Source organism: Bufo gargarizans, chromosome 1 (genome assembly GCF_014858855.1).
Source record: "Bufo gargarizans isolate SCDJY-AF-19 chromosome 1, ASM1485885v1, whole genome shotgun sequence".
In the NCBI taxonomy this organism is placed as follows: Eukaryota; Metazoa; Chordata; class Amphibia; order Anura; family Bufonidae; genus Bufo; species Bufo gargarizans.
Genome location: NC_058080.1, coordinates 744,976,737 through 744,989,604, shown reverse-complemented (window position 1 = coordinate 744,989,604; position 12,868 = coordinate 744,976,737).

The following is a 12,868-nucleotide window of genomic DNA, read 5'->3' as shown; positions in this document are numbered from 1 at the left end:
CTTGAGTCAATACCATTTCCTTCCTGGCGCATTAACCCCATTGGCCTGGTGTCCAAGAAAAATTCTAAGAAAAAGCTGTTTATCTACGACCTGTCCGCGCCTCATGCCTCTGCCATTCCCAGCCTCAACTTGCTTATTCCATCTGAGGAGTTCTCCATGCAGTATTCCTCTATAGACGAGGCAATTAAGGACATTGTGAACTCCGGCAGGGGTTCCTGGTTGGCGAAGGCGGACATCTCGGACGCCTTCAAGCTCCTTCCTGTTAAACCACACTTATGGGATTACTACAGGCTTAGATGGGCCGATCGCTATTATTTTGCGAACAGGCTCACATTTGGTTCGAAGAGTAGCCCATGGTTGTTCGACCAATTTGCCAAGGCCCTGCATTGGATCCTCGTCCACCATGGCGGATTACCTACGGTCATCCACTACCTCGATGACTTCTTGATCATCGAGGGTCCACACGCCGGGTCGGGCAACCTGGTTACTCTTCTCCAATTTTTTTACAGCCTGCAGGTCCCGATAGCCCACGCCAAAACAGAGGGCCCCACCAATAGGGTGACGTTCCTCGGCGTCCCTCTACCGAAGGAGAAACTGGCAAGTTGCCGAGCGGCAATTTCCCGCGCCATGTCCTATCTATCCAGGGTGGAGCTCCAATCGCTGCTGGGGCGTTTCAACTTTGCCTCCAGAATCATGCCCCAGGGCAGGGCATTCACCTCCAGGCTGCTCCAGTTGTTGCCTTCGGCTCCTGACCAGGGCAGCATCGTCCACTTGGACAGCCATGCCAGGGCGGACTTGGCCATGTGGTCCCTGTTCCTATCCTCCTGGAACGGTATTTCTCTTTTTGTACCGTCATGGGCGCCGTCATACCCCACCATTTTCTCGGACACAGCAGCATCCCGGGGGTATGCCGCTATTTTCGGGTCCCATTGGATGGCTGGCCAGTGGCCCGTAGAAGTCCGGACAGTCCCCGAAAGTCTGAGCTCGTCTTCCCTCCTGGAGCTTCACTCCATTGTGGCGGCGGCTCAGGTATGGGGTCATCGGTGGGCGAACACACCGGTGATGTTCATCACCGATAACCAAGCGTTGGTGGACATTATCTCAAAAGGTCGAGCGAAATCTTTCAGGATCATGTCCCTACTGCGCAGACTAGTTTGGCTCTCTCTCACCCATAACTTCCATCTGTTCTGCAGCCACATTCCAGGGGTCGAGAATGTGGCGGCGGATGCTCTGTCTCGGTTTAATTTCCCCCTCTTTTTCCAGGTGCTGCCAGGAGCGGACCCCACGGGGTCCCCTCTTCCGGTCTTCCATTCTCTGGTGATGGATTAGAGTCCCTCCATGCTTCCCTCTCCTACAATACCATCAGGAACTACCAAGCCGGCTTTAAGGTTTATGAAGTTTTCTCCAGGTCCCACCCACAAGGTGGCTTGGACGATGTCTCCTACACCCTGGCATTCATAGCCCACTGTCATCACAACCTCAGGCTGTCATACAACACCATCAAGCTGTACCTAGCCGGGATACAGCACTGCGCCATGCTTCTTAATTCAAACGGAGGTTCCATTTTCTCAGTGCAGGCAGTCAAGGCTGCCCTTAGGGGAATCCAGCAGTGCGGGGATGCCCCTCCCACCCGTATTCAGCCTGTCTCTGGCAAGAAGTTTAGGAGATTGTCGTCCGCGCTGGATGGACATCCTTTTGGGCACTCTCCTAGTTTGGTTATTAAGGCAGCCATGTACCTCGGGTTTTATGGGTTCCTTAGGCCAGGTGAGTTCACCAGCACCTCCTCTAAACTTGCAGGTGCGGCAATTGTCCTGGGTCCATGACCATTTTTTCCTCCGGCTTCCATCCGCGAAATCCAATCAACATGGGCCTCCCTCGGAGGTCGGGTTCTTCAAAACTTCTAACGATTGGTGCCCTGGTCATAGGTCCTCCGTCAATTGATAGCTCTGCTACAAGATACCCCCCTAGATGGCCCGCTGCTGCCTTGGCATGGGAATTTCCTGACTTCAATCCAGTTTGTGTCTCACATCAGAACGCTAGCTTCAGGTCTCGGTTACAATCCGCTGACCATCACTGGGCACTCGCTCGGATCGGGGCTGCGTCCTTAGCATCAAAAAATAGGGTCCCGGCTCATGTGATCAAAAGCATGGGTCGCGGGCGTTCTTCTTGTTTCACGAGGTACATCCCGAACCCGAACGTAGAGACTTTCCAGGGTTTCTGTAACCTCGTTCTCTGAGAGAAATTAAATGTTTTGGACATTGCTCTGCTCTCCTCGTCTCTTTTTGCCCATTGCTAGGCTTACCCTCGCTCCTGGCTCCCGGCACAACACAGCCAGCTTAGGTCAGGGGTAAGCGCCTCCCCTCATCTGTAGCCTTAAGCCTCTCCCATAAATGTAATTTACATTGCTCAAAATGTTTTAGATGGCTTCTTACCAAGATACTTTATTTACTGAAGACATCATTCCTGATTCACAAATGCTGTTTGCGGCTGAAGATTTTTATGAGTCGTTCGTTGGTTGCCACAGCCTGCAGATTATTTCAGGCTACACGGCAGGCGGTACATAAACATCTCCGCAGGCCATTTCATACGAATCGGCCTACAGCACTGTGACATCTCGACTAGACGGTAAGGGTAACAATGTAATTGATGTTTTATTATATAGCGCTGTTTTATTATCGTTTGTTACATTTCATACATGTTTATTATAGGCGGACACATTGGAAACATTCTAAGGCCTGCGAACAGCATTACGTGTATGGAAAATACAGCGTATTCAGGCGCTATGGCGGTGGTTACCAACAATTCTGGAGGACTAAAGGAGAATGATTCATCGGCCGTTATCAATCTCAGAACACCTGCGTCAGACGAGATAAAACAGCAACGCAAATGGTCCAAAGCACGTAAGGCACAATCCGAGTTGTAACTGTAGTCTATTTTAAACATTGTCTATAATTCTAATACGCTTTTTTAAATCGCAGTAATGAAAAGAAAGTACAAGGCTGATGTTTCCAGAGAGCGACCAAAGAAATCTAAGATGGCCGGTGAGACTCTCTGACATCCTCTGAAATACCAATGTCAATAGATTTAAACGTGTGTAGATTATAATAGTGATCCTTTCATTCTAATTTCAGGTTTTCAGACGCCGGGGAGCGACAGCACGGGTTGTGAGAAATACTTGCACTGCAGCCATACACCAGTGCCCGCGACAGTTGGCGAAATGAAGATTTCACGATACCGGTTATCGAATGTCCTAATGCACACGAGTTAAAATAAAGCGTTGCACTATTTTAATGTAATTAGTCTGTTTAAAATACTTCGTTGATCCTAATGTTTGTTTTAAATTTTAGCCAAAAGAAAAGAAAGCTTCAAAATTTGGTCCGGGAGAGAAACAGCGATCCAACACCCAGCGCCCAGAACCGTTATCACCGATTCCTGAAATTCTCATGGAAACACAGAGGTCTCCAGAGGGTGGTGAGTCAACGAGCGTGATAAATGATATTACAGATTTGTATGACATAACCGTACCCGATACATCAGATACACAGCCTTTTATAAGAAGTATTACATTGAGACGCCAGACACACACTGACATACAACAGGCAGTCCCATGTCAGGCACACAATGCGCAATATCAACAGGTACCTCTTGTTCATTCTTGCTCGTGTTGGGACGAAAATACGTAACAAAATGTTACGTGTAGCGAACTATTTAAAATGTTATGTGAAAGACTGTTTTTAGCGTTTAACAGCCCCAGCAAAAGTAGTGCGCGGCAAATACACGCAGCACATGACAAATATACAAAACCAATATGACTGCCGGGGAATATGGTTATTCTGCATGGACCTTATGAAGGCACCTCTTCCTTTCTTCTTTGTTGCAGCTATCAGGCTGTGGATACCAATCCCGCTGACCTCTAAACTGTGAGACAGATGGTATTAACCATCATCCTGTCTGTCTATTATTGCAATATATATTCTTTAATATTATTATCTTTCTATGCCTCCTATCTTTCTGAGGAGGGTACATTTTCTTCCCCTCCTTTTCTCATTTGTTTTCCCCCTGCCCCATCTGTAGAATGTTTGGCTTCACATCCAAATTAACCTGACATGTATTTTCTCTCCAAATTTCCTGTAGGCCCTCTGATCTCCAGACTACGTGCCGCATATCAGTATCCTTTTTTCAGTTCTTAGGTATATAGTTTTTCACTATTTCTATATAGAAAACCTTCCTATTCTCTTTTTCTTCCTCTTTCTTATTGCATGGATTCTGCTTCCTTTCTCTTCTTTGCCTTATCTTCCACTGATTTTTTTCACTCTCCTCTTATCTCATTTGGTTTACCGCTCCCTGTCTCACAATATCTTAATTTCTTATTTCCCATAGAGGTCATTTTACTGTTATATTCTTAGAAGGAGTTCAAGTAGTTCTCATACTTGACTGTAACTCCACCTTCTAGCTGTCACCTGTGACACTCCTGCTAGGTTGCGATCCACGGGAGGCTCACTTCCGGTCCCAATGGAACGCACTTCCGGTTTGATGCGTTCCACCGGCCGATTTACTTCCTGTGGGTGGAACGCATCGTGTTTGGCGCATGGGAGAGACATGCAGGCTGCCATTTGGGCGGCTATCTACATTCAATTATCAAACCTGATATAAATAAGGCATGCGGACCATAGGCACACCATTTACCTCTTAGTGCTATATGCACCATCTCTTCAGGTGCACACACCTCTCTCTATCCAGGCTACCGACTGCAGCATAGGTAAGTCCTACAGTGGGGATCATGACCTAGGCACATTGAATATTGTATTTGAATTGGTACTTAGAAGCTGGTATTAGGATCAGTAGATTATCTCAGCCCTATTAGTAACGGCAATGATCTCAGATATGAAGTGTCTATTTCCTATAGTTCCAGGCAGAAACTGATGTGGGGTAAATGTAGGATTCCTTAATAATGTTTTTAGCATACATGGACAAAACGGACGGCTACCACATCCTGAGAATGGACGGGACAGACACCATATTGTGCTTGGAGGCATATGTTATATTATTCCCTTGAATCATGACTGTAATATGTTCTATTTACTTGCATCCCATATGAATTGTAATGGAAATGTAATTGGAGTTGATTGTGGACCAGATGATTAATACTCACTCCAGAAGTGATGGCCATTTTTTAATTTATTATTGTTTAATTTGTAACTTTAATTTGCATTTAGACTCAGTCATGTATTAATGATATCATGTACAGTTGCAAGAAAAAGTATGTGAACCCTTTAGAATTATATGGATTTCTGCACAAATTTGTCATAAAATGTGATCTGATCTTCATCTAAGTCACAAGAATAGACAATCACAGTCGGCTTAACTAATAACACACAAAGAATTAAATGTTACCATGTTTTTATTGAACACACCATGTAAACATTCAAAGTGCAGGTGGAAAAAGTATGTGAACCCCTAGACTAATGACATCTCCAAGAGCTAATTGGAGTGAGGTGTCAGCCAACTGGAGTCCAATCAATGAGATGAGATTGGAGGTGTTGGTTACAGCTGCCCTGCCCTATAAAAAACACACACCAGTTCTGGGTTTGCTTTTCACAAGAAGCATTGCCTGATGTGAATGATGCCTCGCACAAAAGAGCTCTCAGAAGACCTACGATTAAGAATTGTTGACTTGCATAAAGCTGGAAAGAGTTATAAAAGTATCTCCAAAAGCCTTGCTGTACATCAGTCCACGGTAAGACAAATTGTCTATAAATGGAGGAAGTTCAGCACTGCTGCTACTCTCCCTAGGAGCGGCCGTCCTGTAACGATGACTGCAAGAGCACAGCGCAGACTGCTCAATGAGGGGAAGAAGAATCCTAGAGTGTCAGCTAAAGACTTACAAAAGTCTCTGGCATATGCTAACATCCCTGTTAGCGAATCTACGATACGTAAAACACTAAACAAGAATGGATTTCATGGGAGGATACCACAGAGGAAGCCACTGCTGTCCAAAAAACTTTACTGCACGTTTACAGTTTGCACAAGAGCACATGGATGTTCCACAGCAGTACTGGCAAAATATTCTGTGGACAAATGAAACCAAAGTTGAGTTGTTTGGAAGATACACACAACACTATGTGTGGAGAAAAAGAGGCACAGCACACCAACATCAAAACCTCCTCCCAACTGTGAGGTATGGTGGTGGGGGCATCATGGTTTGGGGCTGCTTTGCTGCGTCAGGGCCTGGACGGATTGCTATCATCGAAGGAAAAATGAATTCCCAAGTTTATCAAGACATTTTGCAGGAGAACTTAAGACCAACTGTCCACCAGCTGAGGCTCAACAGAAGATGGGTGTTGCAACAGGACAACGACCCAAAGCATAGAAGTAAATCAACAACAGAATGGCTTAAACAGAAGAAAATCCGCCTCTGGAGTGGCCCAGTCAGAGTCCTGACCTCAACCCAATTATGATGCTGTGGCAGGACCTCAAGAAAGTGATTGACACCAGACATCCCAAGAATATTGCTGAACTGAAACAGTTCTGTAAAGAGGAACTGTGCAAGAATTACTCCTGACCGTTGTGCACGTCTGATCTGCAACTACAGGAAACATTTGGTTGAAGTTATTGCTGCCAAAGGAGGTTCAACCAGTTATTAAATCCAAGGGTTCACATACTTTTTCCACCTGCACTGTGAATGTTTACATGGGGTGTTCAATAAAAAGATGCTAACATTTAATTCTTTGTGTGTTATTAGGTTAAGCAGACTGTGATTGTCTATTGTTGGGACTTAGATGAAGATCAGATCACATTTTATGACCAATTTGTGCAGAAATCTATATCATTCCAAAGGGTTCACATACTTTTTCTTGCAACTGTATGTCCGTCCTTTGTAAAGTTTTGATGCAATTTATTCTATCACACTTGCAGTGTCTGACGAAGGCCCATGTGCCGAAAACGTTTACATTGCCACATGTCTATATGATTGATGCACAAATAAAAAGCATTTCAACTGAAGTTCGATCGCTGTGATCTTTAAACTAATTGTATACTGGGGTGGGAACCCTTTACACAGCAAGACCAACACGAAGTGCAACAAAGCTCCTATAAATAAATAGCTTTCTATGCCTTCATCAATTTACCTTATACATTAACCCCCTGAAGAACCCACTTAGCTGGGGGAAACGCATTGGGGTCTTGGGAGTTTTATACCCCAAAACATCTATAGGGATATTTAGGGCATTTGAGTTCAGGAACGAGGACAGAGAGTTTCCACCATCTGGATTCGTCTCTGGGCTGAGGGGTACAACAGGGCTTAGGCTACTTTCACACTAGCGTTGTTTGAATCCGGCGTTCAATTCCGACACCGGAACTGCCCGCCGGATCTGGAAAAACGTGTGAAAACTGATTACATTTGAATCCTGATCAGGATTTCGATCACAATGGAAAAACGCATTGGAAAAAACGGATCCGCCATTTATGGACTTTAACATTTTTTTCCTATTTTTTGGGTTTAACATGCAAAAGCTGGATCCGTTTTGACTGAACACACTGCGCTGGATCTGGCGTTAATGCAAGTCAATGGGAAAAAGGCCTTATCCGGCGTTAATGCAAGTCAATGGGAAAAAGGCCTTATCCGGCGTTCAGTCAAGGTGTTCAGGATTTTTGGCCGGAGGTAAAAATACAACATGCTACGGTTTTCTGAAAAGCCTGATCAGTCAAAAAGACTGAACAGAAGACATCCTGATGCATCCTGAGGGACGGACTCTCCATTCAGAATGCATTAGGATAAAACTGATCCGTTCTTTTCCGGATTTGAGCCCCTAGGATGGAACTCAGCGCCGGAAAAGAAAACCGCTACTGTTAAAGTACCCTAACCAGGGTAAGTGAATTGCCCCCCCCCCTTTCCCCCCGGCCCGTTCCTCTCTGATGAACGCTTTGGTTGGCATCCTCTTCCAATCATAGTTTGGGCAATAGGTTTTAGAATGATTTTTTTAAAGTCTTATATATACTTCCGTGGATTCATTTATTTAAATAAGAGACTCAGTTTATATTTTATGTAAACATCACAATATATGCTCATGTTTTTCAAAGCTTTGATTATGGCCAGTTTTTTGTCGGGCACCCTATTCACAGAGGCAATTATTTATGAAGCTAAAGACATTTTTTCTGATAAGGACATACCTGGACTTTCTACCTCTGCCACCTGTAAAATAGCATTCAGGGATATTTACTCTGGCAATAAGCATAACCTTAAATGTTGGTGGGAGTTACTATCATTAGAAAGCTACCTTGATAATAAGATTCCTATAGTACCAGCTATCCGTATCTTTAACGGTGCAGTGGGAGGAAGAACTAACACGTAGCTCTCTTAATTTAATTGAATTTTGCTTTAGGAGGAAAAAAAGTAGTTAATATAATGATAAAACTGCAAAACAATAACAGGAACTCAAAGAGGTCGCGCTTAAATTTAAAAGTGACGTGGATTTTCCGAAACGGCGGTAGAGAGGTTCCAAACCTTACTCAAGAAACGTAAACATAGACAATTTGTACGCGGCCTTGGTGGGTTCAGGGATAATAAGGTCCATACCTCCCTCAGGCTCTGAGATATAATCTTTGGACATTTGCAGTGTCCCACTACGTGACAGTTAATTATGCATTAATGTCATGTGATATGCCTGCATTTTGTATTTTATCTCCTGTCATATTCTCCCTGTCACAATGTGATTCTATATGCAAAGATCCTTTTACACAGGCCTAGTCAGGGTGCACTACACTTGTTTCTCCACTAGATGGAGCAGTGTCAGTGTGTATATATAGCTTAGCTCAGACCTAAGTTAGGCAGTTGGCTGGTTGAGGTCAACCCAAACCAGATCAGATGTTGAGCTCAGGTCAATCCCGTTGAGTGTTCAGTTCAGTCCAGTTCTCTCATGAGGTTACTCAGAAAGCAGCAGCCATGTAGCTGAATACCTGGAGGGAGGCCTCTTCCCAGCCTCTCTGCTCAGTCCATGTTGGCTCCACAGCCCAGAGTTAAGGCCTACAATCATTCTACCTAGTGGTGAGCAATCCACTCCTATAGATCGCTCTTCCAGGGTGACCAATGTCTGAACTGCATGCAGCCGAGTATTTAAGGAATTAACACCTTTTTATGCAAGACAAAGGATTAGCAAGATAGTCATTACCTGAGGACTTATTAGGCACCTTTGTATCAGGTGTAGGAGACAGCTGGAAGCATCTACATCTCCAGTATAAATCCTGAGGACAGTCCGGCCAACTGTCAGAGCAACATTGGAATAGAAGTTTCAGGATTCAGAAAATCACCTTTAATCAAGGATTAGGACCAGGCCGGAGTTGTGACCAGTGTACGACTTTCATTATCACCAGCCTAGTCTGAGCAGCAGCTTCTTATGTGTTACAAGAGCCTGTACTTCATTGAGGATTTCCCTTTCCCCATATGTACAGGAGATTGTGCTTAATGCCGGATTGTATCAGGAGACTGTTTAATGCTTTGGATGTACTGTTATCAGAAGTCATCTTCAGTAAAGTTCCACCTTGAGTTTCATCCTGATTGCCTCAGTCTCAAGTTCCTCAACTAACACTATAGTAAATGGTTGAACCTCCATACAAAAGGTACTGGCGTCACAACTACAAGGGACCTTGCCACTGGCACATTATCCCCCCTGCATTCCAAGCCTCGTTTGGGAGTAGTACCACCCACCGAGGCTGACATGTGATGTTCAGCCACCAATGAGCATCCCTTGAGTGATATTTTACATGGCGCTCTGCAATACAAGTTAGTGCCGGCTATACACAAGCTTTGGTCCTACTAGTGGTGAGTGTTTTGAGCCTGTGGCTCCAACTTTATGGCATCTCTGTAGCATCACTTTTCCCCTCCCCTCCATGACGGCACCTTACTTGGAGATTATCCTCCTCCTCCAGCCAGGCAGGGACAGGAAGGTTCAAAAGGGCCCGCCTCCTCACTTATCTCCAGTGTCTTCCTGTCCCTGCCAGGCGGAAGATAGGTTACGTTCGTGCTCCGGTCGGGAGCCATCGGATGGAGGGTGCATTGCGCCAGCCACGGTCTTACCTTGGGCAAGTAAGTCCGTTCCTTTGGATGCCTGCCGCGGCCCTTATTTCAAAACTCGCGCGCGCCAGCGCGTAGTGGCAGGCCGCGGCAACCGGACACTCAGGGAGCACTTCCGGTTTCTCGGCTGCCCGCTGCCCGAGATTCTCGGCTCCGGCGGGTGACGTCATCTGGGGGCCTAATTATGGTAGCCAGAGAGTTGCCGGCCCGGATGACGTCGGAGGTCCTGGGGAGACTTCCGGCCATACACAGGTTTTAAAAACTGGCGCCCTGGTCAAGTCGGACGTCGGCCTCTGACCAGAGAGTTTGCAAGCTCCTTGCAGCCTCAGACATCCGCACAGATGGATCAGGAGGAAGCTATGGACCAACCTGTAGCTGTGAGTGACATCCAGGTTGTGAGTATGGAATGCTGCTTGCACTGTTACTAAATCTTTTCCATCTCCCCTCTTATTTTGTATGGTAGAGTGACAAAGATAGTTCTGTAAGGCCTAAAATATCGCCGAAATCTAAAATTCCTAGATGTCGCATATGTTCGGCCAAACTCCCCGATAATTATGTTAAAAAACTTTGTGGAAAATGCATTGATAGCATTGTTAGGGTAGAAGCCCCGTCCCTGAAACAGGAATTGCAGTGCCTGATTAAGCAGGAAATAAAAACGGCTTTCTCAGATTTTTCTGCAGCCGCTAACGTTCCATCAACGTCCAAACAGGGGCCCAGGAAAAAATCCCCCTTAAAAACCTCGTCATCTTCCTCTGATGTCTCTTCAGATAGTGACGAGGATAGTAATAATTCCGACTCAGATGTGGATTTTAAAAATTATCTATTTTCATCTGACGATATAAAGGATCTGTTAAAAGCGGTCAGGGATACCATGGAAATTAAGGAAGAAAAAGTTCATAGGTCCGCCCAGGATAGAATGTTTTCAGTATTAGAACCCAAGAAGGAAAGGGTATTTCCGGTACACAAAAATCTGCAGTCTCTTATCCTGAGGGAGTGGAAAAATCCTGACAGGAAGGTTTTCCTACCCCGAACAATTAGGAAAAGGCTCCCTTTCGACGAGGAAGAATTATCCCCGTTCTTGAGTTGTCCTAAAATCGATGTTTCACTCTCAAAACTAGCTAAAGGTTCTTCTTTACCATTCGAAGATACAGGATCATTGCGTGATCCTATGGACAAAAAAGTGGATGCTGACCTTAAAAGAACCTGGGATGCGGTCGCGGCTTTGTTTAAACCTAATATCGCGGCCACGTCAGTTGCTAGATCCCTAAAAAATTGGTTGGAACAACTAGATCTACTATTGAAATCTAATACCCCATACGAGAACTTTGCAGACATCTTCCCTCTCTTATTAAAAGCAGTGGATTTTTTGTCAGACACTACAGCGGATTCTGTCAGGCTGGCCGCAAGAGCTACGGCTCTAGCCAATAACTCTAGAAGGGCACTTTGGCTAAAAACTTGGTCCGGGGACACAGGTTCCAAAGCAAAACTATGTAACATTCCGTTTTATGGTAAACTTCTCTTCGGGCAGGACTTAGATAAAATTCTAGAGAAAGCTTCGGATTCCAAAAAGAACTTCCCAGAGGATAAAAAGAAGAGGAAAGCTCCCTTTTTTCGTCCCCAAAAAAAGGCTAGTTTTCACAATAAAAGGAGTAAAACTGAAAACTGGAGATCGGGAAGACAGAAAGGGAAGGGTTTTTTGTTCTCTCCCCGTTCCGAAGATTCTTCCAAAAAATGACGCCAGAGCCCCAGTGGGGGGAAGACTGGGAAAATTTGTGGATTGCTAGGAAAAATACTCATGCAGCCACTGGTTACGAAATACCCTCCACAAGGGGTACAGTATTCCCTTTGTCAAGAGTCCCCCCCTCTCTATTTATTCAGACTCCAGTTCAGAGCTCGGAACATCTCCAGCTTTGCATGGAGCAAGAAATCGAACTGCTAGTTCAGATGAACGTCTTAGTTCCGGTACCTACGGATCAAGTCGGTCTAGGCTGTTATTCCAGGGTGTTCTTGGTAAAAAAGCCAAACGGGAAAATGCGTCTCATTATAAATATGAAAGCCCTGAACAGGTCCATAAAGCACGAAAAGTTCAGGATGGAATCTATAAGAACCACAGTCAAAGTTCTACAAGAAGGGGCGTTTCTAGCATCCATAGATTTAAAAGACGCGTATTTTCACGTACCCATTCACCCAGGGTCTCAACCGTTTTTGAGAATAGCGGTATGGGTCCAAGGGCATCTAAAACATTTCCAGTTTCAAGCTCTACCCTTTGGGATAACGACTGCCCCCAGGCTTTTTACAAAAATTATGCTAGAGGCAATTACCCCTCTGAGGAGGGAAAAAGTAATGATAGTTCCATACCTGGATGACCTCTTGATAGTGGGGGACTCCCAGAAAGACCTAGAGATCAATCTATCCAAAACGATAGACAGACTGGAGGAACTGGGTTGGATTTTAAATCGGGAGAAGTCCCACTTAGTTCCCACGCAAAAAATAGTTTTTCTGGGAATTCTTATAGACTCGGTGAGCCAAAAAATGCTTTTTACCAGCAGAAAAGATCACGAAAATCCAATCCCAAGTAAAACAGTTCAGGCAACAAAGATCCCACACCATAAGACAAACGATGGCCCTGATAGGATCCTTTAAAGCTTGTATCCCGGCAGTGAAGTGGGCGCAAATACATTCCCGTCCTCTTCAGACGCTTATGTTAAAAATATGGAACCGGAAACAAGATTCCCTGGACAGTCTTATAATAATTCCGGATCACATTCGGTCCTCACTAAAGTGGTGGGAATCAAATTT